General features: G+C 47.7%; 1 pseudogene; it reads right to left on the bottom strand.

Moving 5' to 3' along the window:
- Window positions 1-12,210: 12,210 nt before the first annotated feature.
- LOC140642222 (heterogeneous nuclear ribonucleoprotein A3-like) lies at window positions 12,211-13,820 on the bottom strand (annotated as a pseudogene).
- Window positions 13,821-18,433: the final 4,613 nt, after the last annotated feature.

Raw genomic sequence — 18,433 nt, forward strand, 5'->3', positions numbered from 1 at the left:
GGGAGAAGCAGGTCCCTGCAGGGAGCCCAATGCGGGACTCGATCCCGCGACCCCCGATCACGCCCCAAGCCAAAGGCAGGCGTTCAACCGCTGAGCCACCCAGCGTCCCCGATGCTAGGGTTCTTACAACGACTTCTCAGGTCCCCCGTGATGTGCCCCTGGCCCTGCACCTCTCTGAGCTCCTCTGCCACATTGGCCTCCAGGGACATGCCAGGCATATTCCGTCCTTACCCAGGAAGAGCCCTGGCACCAGAGCTTGTCCTTCCAAGTTACCCAAGTGACCCGCTGTGCTGCCTCCGTGGAGGCTTTCCCTGAATGTCACCTCCTCCCCCAGGTCTGCCCTGACCACCTGACTCCAAATTGCTCGACATCTGGATCCCCCTCACCCTCCTGGAACTTATATTTTTAAGTCCTCTCGTCATCACTTTGTAACGCCTACCGAGCAGATTGCAAGGCTTCTCCTGCCTATTATTTGTTCTCTGTCTCCCTCTGCTGGAATGGGTGCTCTGCAAGGGGAGGGGTCTTTGTTCCCCTCAAAGCTCCGACCCCCGAGGTGCCCTTAATAAGCTGAGCGAACAGATGAGTGATGCTCACAGCCGGTCATCTCAGCCTCTGCCTACTTGCTGTCAGCACGAGCTTCCCACTGGGCTCAAACCTGTCAGACAGATTTATTCTCAGGATTTCAGCGTGGCTTTGTACTGGGGTGGCGGGGTGGGTGGAGGGACTAGAAGGAGGCAAGGATGTACAGGACATTTGATCTTTTGGGTTTTTCTAAGATCTTATTTATTTATTCATGAGAGACACACACAGAGAGAAGCAGAGACATAAGCAGATGGGGAGCCCGATGCAGGACTTGATCCCAGGACCCTGGAATCATGACCTGAGCCAAAGGCAGCCGTTCAACCACTGAGCCATGCATGTGCCCCAGGACATTTGATCTTTTTTTTTTTTTTTTTTAGGACATTTGATCTTGATGAAAACAGTGATTTATTGTTCCAAACATTTCAGGTATTGGAATTAGCAAATCAAAAGTTCTAAAACTTTGGGGAGTCTGGGTGGCTCAGTCGCTTAAGTGTCTCACTCTTGCTTTTGGCTCAGGTCACCATATCAGGATAGAGCCCCACGTCAGGCTCTGCGCTCATTGTGGAGTCAGCTTGTCTCTCTCTCCCTCTGCTCTTCTCTATGCTCTTTCCCTCTCTCTCTTTCTCTGTCTTTCAAATAAAGAAAATATTGTTTAAAAAATTAAAAAACTTTAGATAAGGAGAAATTTCCCTGGGGTGGGGCAGGGGAGCAGGGCAGGCTCCCAATCGGGTTGATCCCGTGGACTGTGTGGTTTCCTGTGTGTGTTTGGGGGTGTGTGTGTACCCATGTGCGTGTTTGTGGAGAGTGTTCTAGAGCCCTTGCTGGAGTCTCAGACAACCTGTCCCCCACAGAACATCAGGATCCCTGGGTCAGGACAGACCCAAATGTGCGTACTGAGTGCCGCTGACCACCTGCCACCTTGGCACCCGGAAATGTCACTGTTGGCTCTTTCTGCCCCTGGGGCCCCACTTGGAAACAGTTCAGTGACTTTACTGAAAGTTCTTTTGTGCTCGAGCAGCAAGGGTACACACTCGGGGTGGGGAGCCCGACTGCCCCGGTCTGGATCCCAGTGGGCACTGCCTGCCGTGTGTCTCTGCGCGAGTTACTTCACCTCTCTGAGCCTCGCCTCCTTCCTCCTAGAGTAGGGACGAGTCAGGCCGCACAGTGAATTCGCATAAAGGTTTAGGCTGCCCCGGGCACGTGGTCAGCGCGAATATTCTACACACTGGGGCTTTCTTTCCTAACAGTGTGACACGGGCAAAGTGTACTATAGAAAGCGTTTGAGTTTCCACTGGAGAGGTGATTGGACATTGCGCAATGGCACAGAGCGCGCAGGGCTGGCTCAGAATGCACTAGCCTCAGTTCTGGAAACTTTACCACTAATCCGTACAGTCACAGAGAACTGGACTGTGCCAAGTGTCTAACCCCAGGAGTTTACATTTCAGTGAATATCTGACTCGGAAGGCTTGGTTCCTAGAAGGCTGTTAATAATTTGGTGGAAGGATATAAACCTTTGCAAACTGTTTTCAGTGATTTCTAAATATTAACATTGGTCATATCCTTGATGAAAAAATATATTTGGAATTTCTCGTAAAAAGAAACCTCAGAGGGATGCCCGGGTGGCTCAGCGGTTGAGCATCTGCCTTCGGCCCAGGGCGTGATCCCAGAGTCCTGGGGTCGAGTCCCACATCAGTTTCCCTGCATGGAGCCTGCTTCTCCCTCCGTCTATGTCTCTGCCTCTTTCTCTGTTTCTCATGAATAAATAAATAAAATCTATTTAAAAAAGAAAAGAAAAGAAATCTCAGAGATAGTCCAAACTACACAACAAATGACTTACTTTGTGGCCATATTTGCATTTTGCCTTGTTTTTGATCTTAAATGATGAGAGTTATTTTGGTCAGTATGCTTATGGATCAGGCTCGGTTGTTATGGCTTTTGCATATTTCCAGAAATTAAATTCACCTCCCAAAGATGAAAATGAGACAATTATTGAGGACAGTTAAAAATGTGCCCTGTGGTGGTTTTGTAAGTGTATATATTTATCGAAACTCATCAAGTGGTGCACTTAAAGACAAGCACACATTTTTTTGAGGGGGATTGTCTAAATTATAGTCTAGTAAAGTTTACAGAAAAGATAATGAAATCCTCGAAATAGTCACTGTGTGCTCAGCAGACAGATCACAAAAGCTTGGTCTGTGGCATTGCTAGCAGAATCAGTGTGCTCCCTGGCAGGGGGCTGCTTGCAAAGGATCGGACCCTGTGTGGAGATGTCCACTCAGTCACTGTGTGTATGTGATGGGGGTGCTGGGAGTGTGCCTGGGAGAGACTCGGTGTCCCCACTATTGAGCAATCCCCCACCACTCGCTCCAGATCAGAGACACGGAAGGCCGCATGCTAAGGGTGACTTCTTCCTTAGACCTGCCTGTTTCTGCCGTGTGGTACCCTCAGGCCCCAACATCCTCTGGACTTCCTTCCAAAAGGGCTAACCCATTCTTGGACTGCCTGTCTGGTGAGGCTTCTGGAAGAGGTTATGGAAGCAACTCAAAACAGCTGTCTCCACTGAGCTGGGGGCGTAGGTGAGCCCCATGCCAGGCCAGCGCCTGGGCTGCTGGAGGACTGGAGGCAGGGCCAGCTGTGGCCTTTCATCTCTGTGGGGGAAGGGACCCGCTGATCCAAGACCTGAGCTCCCAGGCAGACAGAGTGCACTGGAGACCTGCCTCTTTGTCTTAGCAATCAGCTGCTAGGTGAGGCACCCTGCATCAGTGTCCCTTGTCTTTGACTGTTGTAATATTTTAATTCTTATTTATTTATTTTAAAGATTTTATTTATTTATTCATGAGAGAAACAGAGAGAGAGGCAGAGACATAGGCAGAGGGAGAAGCAGGCCCCCTGCAGGGAGCTGATGTGGGACTTGATCCTGGGACCCCAGGATTATGATCTGAGCCAAAGGCAGATGCTCAACTACTGAGCCACCCATGCATCCCTATTTAAAAAAAATATTTTATTTATTTATTTGACAGAGAGAGAATGCAAGAGAGTACAAGCAGGGGGAGCGGCAGGCAGAGGGAGAGGGAGAAGCAGTCTCCCTGCTGAGCAAGGGAGTCCTACGTCCATCCCAGGACCCCAGGATCATGACCTGAGCCGAAGGCAGATGCTTAACCCCCTTAGCCTCCCGGCGCCCCTTGACTATGGGTATATTTTTATTTTATTTATTTTATTTTATTATTTTTTATGGGTATATTTTTAAATGGTGGTTGTACAGGCACAATTTTAGAAGGAAGGCTGAAGCCATCTGTTTGATCCTAATAGATCATCCTGGGCTCCTCCTGCCATGCCCATTGAGGGTTTATGACTCCACTTTCGGCATAATTAATTCCTTTTCTCCTTTATAGCTTTTGAAAGGGCAGGAGGGGGATTTCGTGAGTGCTGGTATATTTTTCTAATACATACCCGCAAAATGAGACACAGACCAGGAACAGTGGGGAATCAACTTTTATGTGGGACTTGATCGGCGGTTGGCACACCCCGTTTTGCCATTACAGACAGCTCCTCGTGTGCCTTTCTCAGACAGCCCACGCGGGTGTGTACTCCCCAGCGCTTGTGGCAGGCTGTGCCTGGGCTCCGGTGTCCGTCTCAGAGCAAACCTTTGGTGTCAGTAGAAGCACACGCATAGCTGAGTGGTGCTCACCTCCCACCATCCCTCTCTCCTTTGCTTTTACCAAATTCGGCAAGTCAGCTCCAAGTAGGATGTTGCAAAATATATTAAGGGATAGAAAAAAGATAGGAAAGGTAAAGTGCTGTAAGAGTCTGGCCAATGTTCTCGTTAATGGCAGTGCCTCAAAGTAGATGCCCGTCTCTTTCTCCTCACAACACCACACTGCCACATCATAGTAATTTGTGGGTGCTTTCTAGGGTCGTTGATTCATCTAGCAAACATGCTTTGAGCCCACATGGGAGCAGCCTGGTTCCTGTGGAGGAGGCCCATAGCCTGAGACTGATCCTAAGCAGAGAGGGAAAGTTCGCTTTGAATGAGCTTTCTCAAGCCAGGCTTGGGAGTTGGACAGAAAGGCTGGGTGAAAGGTCAGGCCATAGATCCTGGTGTGAGCTGAATCCAGGACCACAGGGAGCAAAGAAGTTAAGGCCTGGAGAAATGAAATGGTTTATCCAGGGTCTCCTGACTTCAGCCTGGAGGTTTCTCTCTTAGATTATACCTGCTGTATTCTTTTTCTTTTTTTTTAAGATTTTATTTATTCATGAGAGACAGAGAGAGAGAGAGAGGCAGAGACACAGGCAGAGGGAGAAGCAGGCTCCATGCAGGGAGCCTGACGCAGGACTCAATCCCGGGTCTCTAGGATCAGGCCCTGGGCTGAAAGCGGCGCTAAACCGCTGAGCCACCCAGGCTGCCCTACCTGCGGTATTCTTTTACTTTTTGGAAAGAGTGAACGCAGAGCCTGATGCGGAGCTCGATCCCATGACCCTGAGATGATGACCTCAGCTGAAACCTAGAGTCAGATGCTTAACTGACTGGGCCATTGAGGTGCCTTGCCCACTGTATTCTTGGTTGTTGTTTTTTTTCAATATTTATTTATTTATTTGTTTGTTTGTTTATTTATTTGTTTATTGTTTTTTGTTTTGTTTTTTATTTATTTTTTTTTTATTTTTATTTATTTATGATAGGCACACAGTGAGAGAGAGAGAGAGGCAGAGACACAGGCAGAGGGAGAAGCAGGCTCCATGCACCGGGAGCCTGACGTGGGATTCGATCCTGGTCTCCAGGATCGCGCCCTGGGCCAAAGGCAGGCGCTAAACCGCTGCGCCACCCAGGGATCCCTGTTTTGTTTTTTAATTTGGAGGAAGAGGAAAAAATTTTCATACCCTTAAAACTCATCGGATTTATGTGAAATCACCATTTCCCAAACACCATTTCATGGAATATTAATTCTGCAAGATATCATTCTGTATTCCCAATTTTGTCATTATGTATTCCCACCTGTGTGGCTCAGTCAGTTAAGCGTCTGCCTTCAGCTCAGGTCATGACCTCAGGGTCCTGACTGAGCCCCAAGTAGGACTCCCTGCTCAGCGGGAAGCCTGCTTCTCCCTCTCCCTCTGTCTGCCGCTCCCCATGCTTGTGCTCTCTTGCATACTCTCTGTCAAATAAATAAATAAAATCTTAAAAAAAAATTATGTTAGCAATATAATAATAAACCTGTACTTAATAAACAATAAAGTACAGGTTTATAAAATGTGAAACCCATGTATGTAGTTATTACTATTAGTATATGATAATCACTCTCGTGTGGTAATCTTACAGTACTCCGTGAATACTGCATCAAACCCTAAAATGCATCAAACCCTAAAATGCAAACCCTAAAATAGCATGAAGTGGTCACTTGATCTTACAATACGGATTCTACTCACAGGAAGCGTTTGTCAACTCCATACTCTGTGTGTTATTTGTACATGGGCAAGCCTGTATTAGATTTTTTAAAATTAAAACCTCAATATATGATTAGCATTCAATATTTATTACATATTACACATCAATAAGATTTAAAAAACTAAATGCAGCCTTTTAAGACAAGCTTGCGTGTAGATACTGAATCGTTCAGCTCTGTGTGTATCTAAAACAGACGGATGAGCGGGTGAGTGTGGAGCCTCCACCGAGTTCTGGTGGCTTCACGGCAGAAGAAGACAGCTCACGTGGTCATGACCAGTTCTGTCCCTGGCTCTGTGTGTGGCCTCTGTGCTCCAATTCTTCTGTCTATAAGATGGGTGCTGATGCAGAACTTTGCAAATAGAAAATACAAGCGACCAAAATCATAACCTGGAGACAGTTAGATACTGAGATATGAGTTATCCCATAATCTCTCTCCAAAATGTCTCCTGAAGGTAATAGTTTTAATCAGGATTTGGGCCAACTTTTCTGCAATTACATAATTATTAGGCACAAGGATTCTGGAAAATGTTTCTTTGCATGTGAATATTTTTGAAATGTAAAAAAAAACACAGTCCGGGACTCCCGGCTGGCTCAGTCAGAAAAGCATGAGACTCTTGATTTTGGGGTCATGGGTTCGAGTCCCACATTGGGTGTAGAGATTACTAAAAAATAAATTAATTTTATTTAATTAAAAAAAGATTGATTGATTTTAGAGGGGGTAGGGGCAGAGGGAGAGGGAGGGAGAATCTCAAGCAGACTGAGTGCAGAGCCTGATGTGGGGCTCAATGTTACAACTCTGAGACCATGACCTGAGCTGAAACCAAGAGTCTGACACTTAACCATCTGGGCCACCCAGGCGCCCCGAAATAAATAAACTAAAAACCACAAACGTATGTCCCATTTGGTTGTCTGTGATGAATGTCAGTGGACTTAGTGATTTTCTCTTGAAAATGGTAAAGACCATTTAGATGGTCAAAGGTCATGGTTAAAATGATTTTTCTGGTGTTAGGAACCATATATTCTGGGTATGAAAGGATACTTTGGTTTTCAAATAGCCAAATACTGATTTTAAATAAAAGTTGATTATTTGATCATGTTTTCACAGACCTTTATTATATTGTTTTATAAGTTTAGTTAAGGAGAGAAAAAGGTTGTTTATTTGAGTGTCTTACTTGATAACCAACACTGCATCTTCATTCCTCCTGGGTGATAGAAACCATATGAAGTTGAAACGATTTACTTTGGTCCTCAAATGCATCTATAGCATGAGTCAAAACATCATTTCATTCACTTCTGAAAGGTAGGTACTCCCCTCAAATTTACCTTAACAAACTCATTTATAGTATGTGCAATTGTTTAAAATAAGGTTATTAAGAGATCATTTAAAATGGCTACATTTGGGGATACCTGGGTGGCACAGTGGGTTAAGGATGGGACTCTGATTGGTGGTGATCTCAGGTCATGAGATTGAGTCCTGAATTCCCTTCTTTATTACCCGCTCCCTCCTCAGGGCAAGTCTGCTTGGGATTCTCTCTCTCTCTGCCTCTGTCCCTCTCACTCCTGCTCTCTCTCATAAATAGGTAAATCTTAAAAAAAAAAAATGGTTACATTCTATTATATTTTGTTTAATTCAGACTTTTCACTGATTCAGCCTGGCCCTTCCCCTAAGTGGGCCAAATTGCCAAATCATCAGACACCATTGTCACCAGCGTTTAGTGCCAGCATTAACTCCTGACCCCGCTGGTCCACAGATCAATTGTCAGAATGGCCTGGCTTGGGGATCCCTGGGTGGCTCAGTGGTTTGGTGCCTGTCTTCCACCCGGAGCATTATCCTGGAGACCTAGGATCGAGTCCCACATCGGGCTCTCCACAGGGAGCCGGCTTCTCCCTCTGCCTGTGTCTCTGCCTCTCTCTCTCTGTCTCTCATGAATAAATAAATAAAATCTTAAAAAAAAAAGAAAAGAATGGCCTGGCTGGTTTAGCAATACATTCAGAGCAAATAATTCCAAGCTCTCCATTTCTAAGTTCCTGCTGGCTGGAATCTTTGGTGACTTTTCTCCCCCCACGAGGAATTTATAAAGCACCAGAAATGGACGGTCCCTTGGGAGCTTAACGCTGGCAACGGCTCAGGGATCCATCCCTCAAGCATTAGTCGGGTCATGGCCACCGAGCCAGGTTCTCTGCTATGCACCAAAGGTACCCAGAGTCTTAAGGGCCTGTCTATCCAGTGGGGGGAGACGGAAGAGTGACATACAGCGCTCTGGAGACTCTAATCGAGTTTGTCCTCTGCAGAGTGCGGGTTCAGTGGGCACAGACAGAGGTGCCTTCCAAACAGAAAGGGAGGGGCTCCTGGGTGGCTCAGTGGTTGAGCATCTGCCTTGGCTTAGGTGGTGATCCCGGGCTCCTCAGATCGAGTCCCATGTCAGGCTCCCCACAGGGAGCCTGCTTCTCCCTCTGCCTGTGTCTCTGCCTCTGTGTGTCTCTCATGAATGAATAAATAAAATGTTAAAAAAAAAAAGAAAAACAACCCACATCAAACAGGAAGGGACATGAGCCATTGCAGAGAACAACTGCATTTTGTGAGCATGTCCTGCATTGGAAGCCCTAGGAGCCTGTGTTAGGTCCACCTCTGCGACCTCGGCCTTGGCCTTGACCTCGGGGAGCCAGGGACCTGGGACCTGGGACCTGGGACCCACACGCATGCAGCACCCAAGGCCGGGCTGGAGACGCAGGGCCTCGTTCCCTTTCCTTGTAAAGTGAATTCCTCCAAAGGGTTCAGAGCCAGGAAAGACATTTAAAATGTATTCCATTGTCTTTCTTGGCGACAGAGTGGCCTCCTGCAGCACATTTCCTAGAGTCTCTTTGTAACCAGGGGAGTGTGTTACTCCCTCCTCCTCTTAAAGCGAGGCAATAATGAAGAGGGAGAAAAAGCGCTTGTTGCAAAGCGTGGGTTATTATAGGTTCTGGTTATTATAGGTTCTGGATGCTCCATGTGCATCCACCTGCCGAGGAAATCGTGGCTTTGCCTGTGGAGGGACTTAGAGCGCCACGCAGCTCCTGTGCAACTTTGCCAGGCAAAGCTGGCAGTGTTTGCAGGTGCACAACGTGACTTTTATTTATCTAAAGATTTTATGTGAGAGAGACAGAGAGACAGCATGGGGGCGGAACAGAGGCAGAGGGAGAAGCAGACTCCCCTCTGAGCAGGGAGCCCCACGTGGGCCTGGATCCCAGGACCCTGAGCCAAAGGCAGCAGCCTAACTGGCTGAGCCACCCAGGCATCCTGGGGAAATGTGATTTAAGCATGTGATAAATTATTTTTCTCACTGTCTGCCACCCCCCCGGGGGGGAGGGATAATATCCACCTCCCCTGGGCCATGGGTTGGCACATATTGTAGGACTAGCTGGAGGTGGGATCCTTGCTCGGTAGAAGCACAGTGTAGACTGGGAGGGTGGGAAGTCCTTCAAAGGCTTGGGTGCACAGGGCCTAGCTCAGGCAGGGTGGGAGATTAGAAAGACAGCTAAAGGGGTGCCTGGGTGGCTTAGTTGGTTGGGCTGCCTTTGGCTGGGGTCGTGATCTCAGGGTTCTGGAATAGAGCCCCATGTTGGGCTCTCTACTTAGCTGGGAGTCTGCGCTCTCCCTCCTCCTCCTTCTCCTGTGTGCTCTCTCTCTGTCTCTCAAATAAATAAAAAAATAAAATAAAATCTTAAAAAGAAAGAAAGAAAGAAAGACAACTGGGCATGATTCCAGAGTCTTCCTTTTATCACATATTTATTATGGCCTTGAGGAAGTCCTATAAACTTCCAAGGCAAAAAAAAAAAAAAAAAAAAAAAAAAACCAAACCAAACCCCAAAAACCAAAAACCAAAAAACAAACAAAAAAAACCTTCCAAGGCCCCTTTGGGCACCTGGCTGTCTCAGTGGGTAGAGCATGGGACTCTTGATCTTGGGGTTGCAGGTTCGAGCCCCATGTTGGGTGTAGAGATTACTTAAAAATAAATTCTTAAAAAAAAATTTTCCCCCAATGCCTTAACTGCCTCCTTTTCCAAATGGAGGATGGCCAGTGGCCTCTGTGGGTTCTAGGGCCAGTGTCCACTGGGGCATGGCAGAGAACATACATAGCATTCAGTGTCTTCCTCCTTCCTTGGGCCTCCTTTGGCACTTTGGCCTGAAGTCAGCTAGCAGCTTGGGGCAGCGCAGCCATGCCATTAGGGTGAGTGAGACTGTGTGTGTGTAATCAGTTGGTATAAAGATCAAACTCATAATCTATCCAGATTTTCTAAGATGAGCACTTTGCAGAGAGAAGGGCCCTGAAAGGAGGTATCTACATGCAGTCTGCTTGTGGAAAGACTCACTGATAAAAATAGTTGTGACTGTGGACCAAGTCTGGGGAAAGGATGATGGGGACAAAGAGAAGGGACAACTTGTATGTGGACACACAACCAAGAAAGGTCATTCCGAGAAGGTGGTTTCCAGGCAAGGGCAGCTCGAGGAGAGTGAGTTGGGGTGGCCTGGAGAGGCTAATGGAACTGAAGGTTTACTGGGTTGAACAGGGTCCCTCAAATATGCGTGTCTGCCCCGAAACTACGAAAGTGATTTTATTTAGCAATAGGATCTTTGCACGTTAATAAGAGAGTCCCCCTGGGATAGGGGGGTTTCTAATCCAATGACTGGTATCTTTAGAATACTAGTCAAAGAATAGAATCTTTAGAAGAAGAGGGAAGTTTGGACATAAAGACACTGGCCAGAGGGAAGAAGTCCATGGGAAGATAGAGGCAGAGATGGCCCTGATGCTCCCACAAGCCAAGGAGCGCCGGTGGGTGTCCGGTCTGCTTAGGCTGCTGAAATGAAACATCATAGACCAGGGGCTTACGCAGATATTTATTTCTCATCGTTCTGGAGGCTGGGAAGTTCAAGATCAAGGTGGGGGCCGATTTGGTGTGTGGTAAGAGCTCTCCTCTGGGTTTGCAGATGGCTGTGTTCTTGCTGCGTCCTCAGCATGTCTTTTCTTTCTTTCTTTCTTTTTTTAAAAAGATTTATTTATTTATGATAGACATAGAGAGAGAGAGAGAGAGAGAGAGAGAGAGGCAGAGACACAGGAGGAGGGAGAAGCAGGCTCCACGCCGAGAGCCCGACGCCGGACTCGATTCCGGGACTCCAGGATTGCGCCCTGGGCCAAAGGCAGGCGCTAAACCGCTGAGCCACCCAGGGATCCCTCAGCATGTCTTTTCTTATAAGGGCACTAATCTCATCTTGGGCCTCCACCCTCATGTCCTCATCTAAACCTATACGCTTCCCAGAGATCCCACCTCCTGAAACCATCACACTGGGAGTTAGGGTTTCAACCTGTGCATGGTTGGGGGAGGGGGGTGGTACAGACATTTGGTCCCTCACAGCCAGGAACCACCAGTAGCTAGAAGAGGCAAGGAAGGACCCTTCCCCAGGGCCTTCAGAGGGAGCATGGCCCTAGTGATACCTTGGTTTTGGGCTCTGGCCTTCAGAACTGTGAGAGAATGAATGTCTGTTCTTTTCAACCTCTGAGCTTGTGGTCATTGTTCCAGTGGCTGCTGTAGAAAACTAACACAGAAGGAAAAGAGTCTTCAGAGAGCTGGGGGGAGCACGCATGTGCATTTCATTGACCCTTCCCCACCTCTATTCATGCCAGGGATCCCCTTCCACCAGGGTCTGTGGCCCCACCAAATACAGCCTCCCCAGATGGAAGGTGACTCCTTCATGGACTTCACACACAGGACCTCACCTGCTTTCTGGACACAGCTCCAAACCCGACTTGCCCACAGGGAAGGGCGGCAGCAGCTAGTAGATGGAGCATGTATTAAAGTCGATGCCGTTGGGAGGCTGGGTGGCTCAGTGGTTGAGCATCTGCCTTTGGCTCAGGGCGTGATCATGATCCTGGGGTCCTGGGATCAAGTCCCACATTGGGCTCCCCAAATGGAGCCTGCTCCTCCCTCTGCCTGTGTCTCTGCCTCTCTCTCTGTGTGTCTCTCATAAATGAATAAATAAAATCTTTAAAAAAGATAATAAAGTCAATGCCAGATAGGGTTACCTGTGTGGCTCAGTTAATTAAGCATCTGACTCTTGCTTTTTTTTTTTTTAAGTTAAAAATTCCTTAATTTTTGTGCTCCTAGTACCACTACCACAATTCATGGGGCAATATACCTGATGTAATGAAAAGAAAAAGACAAAGCTACAACAGAAAGAAGACCTCAGGAATGTACATCTAATTGACACTACATTGCATTAATCAATAGCTGCACTTTTTGCAAACTATGGCTATGACAGTCCTGAACAAGAAGGGTTTCCTGTTTAAGCTGCAGTAACTTTTCTGACTACGGATCATCATTCCTCCTGTGGCAGATTTTTACAGTTCCTCTAATGCATTTGGGACGACTGTCTCAAGGTAACCTGCAGCTTTCCTGACAACTCCTTGCTCTCTCTCCTGCTAAGGACTGTAGCCCTTTTCTTCTGAAAATTTTTTAGAACCTTCTGCTACCATATCCACCATATCCACCACCAGATCCATAACCACCACCATAGGGACCACCCGAGCTTCTTCCACCAGAACTGCCCCCCTTCATGGGTCCATAATTTGATCGCTGTTGTCCACTACAATTTCCAAAATCATAGTTCTCACCACTACCATAGTTTCCTCCAAAATTTCCTCCTTCATTGTAACCATCATATCCTCCACCACCACCACCATATCTGCCTCCTTGGTTTCCATATCCTAGTCCACTACCACCATAGCCTCTGCTGCTATAACCAGGACCTCCACCATAGTTGCCACCATCACCTCCAAATCCGTTATATCCACCATCACCTCCTCCATAACTACCTCTGCTGCCACCACCTCCACGACCATAGCCTCCTCTTCCACCAAAGTTTCCACCACGGCTAAAATTACCACCACCTCCAAAGTTTCCTCCACGACCCATGAAGTTGCCAGATCCACCTCCATGACCTCTTTGTGATCCAGCCGACTGCATCTCTTGTTTAGAAAGGGGCTTTTTCACTTCACAATTATGCCCATTAATAGTGGGGTATTTCTGAACAATAATTTTATCAACTGTATCATGATCATCAAAAATTACAGGGCAGCCCGGGTGGCTCAGCAGTTTAGCGCTGCCTTCAGCCCACAGTGTGGTCCTGGAGACCTGGGATCGAGTCCCACGTTGGGCTCCCTGCATGGAATGGAGCCTGCTTCTCCCTCGGCCTGTGTCTGTCTGTCTCTCTGTGTCTCTCATGAATAAATAAATCTTGAAAAAAAAAGTTACAAAAGCAAATCCTCTCTTTTTTCCACTCTGCCTGTCTTCCATAACTTCTATGGTTTCAATTTTGCCGTACTTTTCAAAGTAGTCTCTTAAATTATATTTTTCTGTATCTTCTTAATACCACCAACAAAAATTTTCTTCACTGTTCAATGGGCACCAGGCTTTACAGAATCCTCTCTAGAAACAGCTCTCTTTGGTTCCTCTGCACGCCCATCAACCTTGGGTGGTCGGGCACACATTGCTGTATCCACCTCTTCAACACAAGAGTAAGTCACAAAACCAAAACCCCTGGAACGTTTTGTTTGGGGGTCTCTCATTACCACAGAGTCTGTAAGTGTGCCTCATTTTCCAAAATGTTCTCTTAAACTATCATCTCTAGTTTCAAAGCTCAAACCACCAATAAACAGTTTTCTCAACTGCTCTGGTTCCTTTGGATCATGGCCCTCCTCCCCTTGGCAGTGGTGGCGACGGCCAGAGTTGGGCTGGGGGCGACCGGGTGGTGGTTTTACCTCCATTTTGAGACTGGACTCGCCTCTTCCAACTCGAGTTCAATATGGTTGACTCTTGGTTTTAGCTCAGGTCATGATCCCAGTGGTGTGGGATCGAGCCCTGTGTTGGCTCCATGCTCAACAGGGAGTCTGCTTGAGATTCTCTCTCCCTCTGCCTTTCCCCTTGCTCTCATGAGCATGCTCTCTTCCTCTCTTTCTCTCTCAAATAAATGAATATTTATTTTTAAATATTTTTATTTACTTATTCATGAGAGACCCAGAGAGAGGGGGGCAGAGACACAGGCAGAGGGAGAAGCAGGCTCCCTGCAGGGAGCCCGACATGGGACTGGATCCCAGGTCTCCAGGATCAGGCCCTGGGCTGAAGGCGGTGCTAAACCACTGAGCCACTTGGGCTGCCCATAAATAAATCTTAAAATAAACAAATAAAGTTGACAGCTGATAGAAACCGCCTCATACTAAACAAGTGAGCAAGCATTGCAGGCTGCAGGAAGAGCTGTGTGCACGTTTTCTATAGAGCCTCTTGCTGGCCAGTGCTTTAGTGTGATCCAGTAAAATACCAGCATCATCCCAGATCTTGTTTCCCTGCATCCCAGTGGTTTGAAAATAAACCCACCCCTTCTCTTTGAAGGGTAAATCTGTCCATTTAGCAAATTTAAGCCTTTCTCCCAATGTCACCCAGGACCACTCTTCCCTTTAGTCAAAATACTGTAGCCAGTCTGGGTGAGCCTTCTGCTTCTTGAGACACCAAGTTCTCCATGGCCCCGGGTCTTTACACATGCTATTTCCTCTGGCTGAAAAGTTCTGGCTTTTCACATGAGTGACTCCTTCCTGTCCTTTGTACCTTGCCTTCAATGCCAGCTCTTCAGGGAAGCCCCTCCTGACCACTGTTCTCCAGAGTAGCATCCCCACTGTGGTAAGGCAGTCTAATACCTCTTTGCAAAGATGTCCAGATCCTAATCCTCGGAACATGTGAATATATTTCGTTCCATGCAGGGGGGAGTTAAGGTTGCAAATGGAATAAAGTTTGCTATCAATTGACTTTGTTTCTTTCTTTTTTAAATACAGATTTTATCTATTTATTTCAGAGAGAGAGAGCAAGCGCAGGAGCAGTGGGGAGGGGCAGAGGGAGAGGGAGAAGCAGACTCCCTACTGAGCAGGGACCCCAACGTGGGGCTCGATCCCAGGACCCTAGGATCATGACCCGAGCCAAAGGCAGATTCCTAACCAACTGAGCCACCCAGGCATCCCGAGAGATGGCATTTTGAGGAAGATCTGCAGGCTTTGGAGAGGGAGGCAGAGGCCACAAGCCAAGGAATGTGGATGGCCTCTTGAAGCTCTGGAAGACCAGAATACTTGTTCTCCCCCTGAGCCTCCAGAAAGGAACACAGTTCTGCCAACAACACCTTGAATTTAGCTCAGTGAGGCTCAGTTTGGACTTTCTGACCTGCAGAACTGTCAGATAATAAATCTGCATTGTTTTACGCTACCAAGTTTCTAGTACTTGGGTGCAGCAGACCAGCCACTTGGGTGCAGCAGACCAGCCGAGGGAAAATAATACAGATCTTAGTTCCAGTGTGAACCACTCAGAGAAACCCTCTCTGACCATCTTTTTTTTTTTTAAGATTTTATTTATTTATTCATAGAGACACACACACACACACACAGAGAGAGAGAGAGAGAGAGAGAGAGGCAGAGACACAGGCAGAGGGAGAAGCGGCTCCATGCAGGGAGCCCAACATGGGACTAGATCCTGGGTCTCCAGGATCACACCTCAGGCTGCAGGTGACGCTAAACCGCTGCACCACGGGGGCTGCCCCCTCTCTGACCATCTTATCCAAAGAGGCACTCCACTCTCATCCAGTCACTCTCCCAGGTGCCCCCATGGGCTAAGCACTGTTTTAGGTCGTAGGTATCCAGGCACGGACAAGACCTGAAAGATGCCCATCCTCACCGAGCCTGCATGGCCGGTGGGGGGCACATAATCAACAAATGAGGAAAACAAACAGCGTGGTGGCTAGGGGAAGAGCAAGCTCAGGAGGAGGGTAGCAGGTGCTGGGGTCAGGGGTGGGTGCCACATAAATGGCATGGTCATTAACGGGTCACTAAAGGTGACATGTGAGCAAAGACCCAAAGCAAGTGACGGAAGGAGGCAACTCTCTGGGAAAAGAGCAGGACAGGCGGAGGAAACGGCAAAGGGAGAGGCCAGCAGAGCCATCAAATTCATCATCCAAACCAGGGCCTCTGGGAGGGAAGGTGGCACCATTAATAATCATGCTGGACCAGCAGCCACACACCAGGACAGATCACCTCTCAGCGGCAGGGTCCCTGGGCAGTGAGTGAAGGAGGGAGTAGGATGAGATCTGAGACGGTGGGTGTGGGTCCGGCAGGACCTTGTACTTTACTGTGAGGACGTTGGCTGTCACCCTGGGGCAGCTGGGAGTCTATGGGAGAATTTTGAGCAGAATAATAGGATTGGGCTTAGGTTGTAAAAGGATTGCTCCTGGGGCACCTGGGTGGCTCAGTTGTACACACACACTCTCTTTCTCCAATAAATAGAAAAAAAATCTGAAACGAAATGAATGAAACAACTGGCTTGCCAAAAGTCATTATTGACTCAGGGGCAAAGCGAGGCCTCAGTCCGGGTCCCCCGACTCCACCTCTGCGGCACCTGGCCAGGGGCCTGCTTGCCTCACATCCTTGGTCCCCTTTTCTTGCCTTTGTTTGAAATTTGGTGCCACAGTGAAGTAATGGGCTTGGGAGCACCTGGTTAGAAAGCAGGGGCCCCGATGGTGGAAATGCTCCCAGAGAAGAGCCCCGTGCGTCCCCGATGGAAGAAAGGGCACCAGCTTCAGGAGCATCGCCTCCTCAGTGCCTACATCAAGGGGGGCTGGAGACAGAGGACGGGTCTTCCAAAGACCCCCATCATCTCCCTTGCAGGAGGGCAGTCCGGCCACGTTATGTGTCCTAATAGGTTAGGAGGAAGGGCACCTGGTGGCTCAGCAGTTGAGTGTCTGCCTTTGGCTCAGGACTGATCCCAGGGTCCTGGGATCAAGTCCACCATCCGGCTGCCCGCAGGGAGCCTGCTTCTCCCCCTGCCTGTGTCTCTGCCTCTCTCTGTGTCTCTTATGAATAAATAAATAAAATCTTTAAAAAGGGGGAGGGGGAAGCATGAGTTTTTCTGAACTGTATTAACAAGTGACTTTTTCTCTGTCCCTAATTCTCTGTCCACCAGAGTTCATTCAGTGGTGCCGCCTGGGGAGATAGTGCTCGGGATCCGGGCGGGGCAGGGAGGGTGGCAGGTGAGGAGCCCGACCACAGCTCTAAGAGGAGATGCCACGATTTTCTGTCCCACTGCAGTTGCTGTATGATCTCTGCGCTGTTGCCAACACAAGCTTGGCTCTACTTGTGAGGCAGCTACATCTTAGTAATGCGTGGTTTGTGTGCATTTGCTTTATGAAGTTGTTTGAGATCTGATGATCTTAAGCAGATAACCACTACTCATTGATAAGGTCACCTTTTAAACTTGGTGATTGGGCATATTTACACTTCAGAGAGAAAGGATGGACGTACTTGAACAATTCTTATATAATTATCCGGAGAGACTGAGTGTAAACACGGACAGTGCCAGAGCATATGTAAAAATAGAACTTTGACTCATGGGCTGCAGCAACCTGCCCAGGAAACCAACCCCCTGACCTATAATAAATAACCCTAGAAGCCAGGCTACTGTAAATCAGACTTGCAGGAAGCCAGGTTCCTAGCTCTGGTGACAATCCACAAAGCTAAACAACTTCTGTAACAGTTGACCCCAGATGACCAGATGTAGATTAATAACTGACAGCCTCCCTAATTTTTGTGCCCCCTTCCAATTTAGGACCAACCAGAGGAAGCCAAATAGGTACACCTCACCAATCACATGGGGCACCCCCTTGTAGGCCGCCACCTACAGCTTCCCCAGGCCAACCGCCTCCCATCAGGGCACACCCGAAGAAGGCTTCTTCCATGATAAACCTTCCCCACTTGGGGCGCCTGGGTGGTTCAGTCGGTTAAGCATCTGCCTTCCGCTCAGGTCATGGTCCCGAGGTCCTGGGATTGAGTCCTACATTGGGTTCCCAGTTCAGTGGGGAGTCTGCTTGTCCCCCTGCCTCTGCTTCCCACTTCCCCTGCTTGTGCTCTCTCTCTCTCTCTCTCTCTCTCTCAAATAAATGAATAAAATCTTAAAAAAAAGAACAACCACAAAAAAAAAAAAAAAAGAACAACCACAAAACACCAGACCTTCTCAACTCTGTCCGCTTTTGACTCTTTGTCAAAATGCAAGTGACACTGGCTCACTCCTTTGCTGTAGCCAGTTCAGAAAGAATGGCCTTTACTTTTCTTATTTGGTTGGTCTTCATGTATTTCCACAGTTCACAGAAGACTAATGAGGTTTAAAGACACAATGTGTGTCTGCATGAAATATGTTATGTGTGAATGCTTGTACACATGGGCGACACTGATTAGATATTACTTTAAAAATCAGTTTTAATTTGCAAATGACTGAGTTTTATTTTTTTTATTTTTTATTTTTTTAAAGATTTATTTATTTATTATAGACATAGAGAGAGAGAATGGTAGAGACA

Source organism: Canis lupus, chromosome 11 (assembly GCF_048164855.1).
Source record: "Canis lupus baileyi chromosome 11, mCanLup2.hap1, whole genome shotgun sequence".
Taxonomy (NCBI): domain Eukaryota; kingdom Metazoa; phylum Chordata; class Mammalia; order Carnivora; family Canidae; genus Canis; species Canis lupus.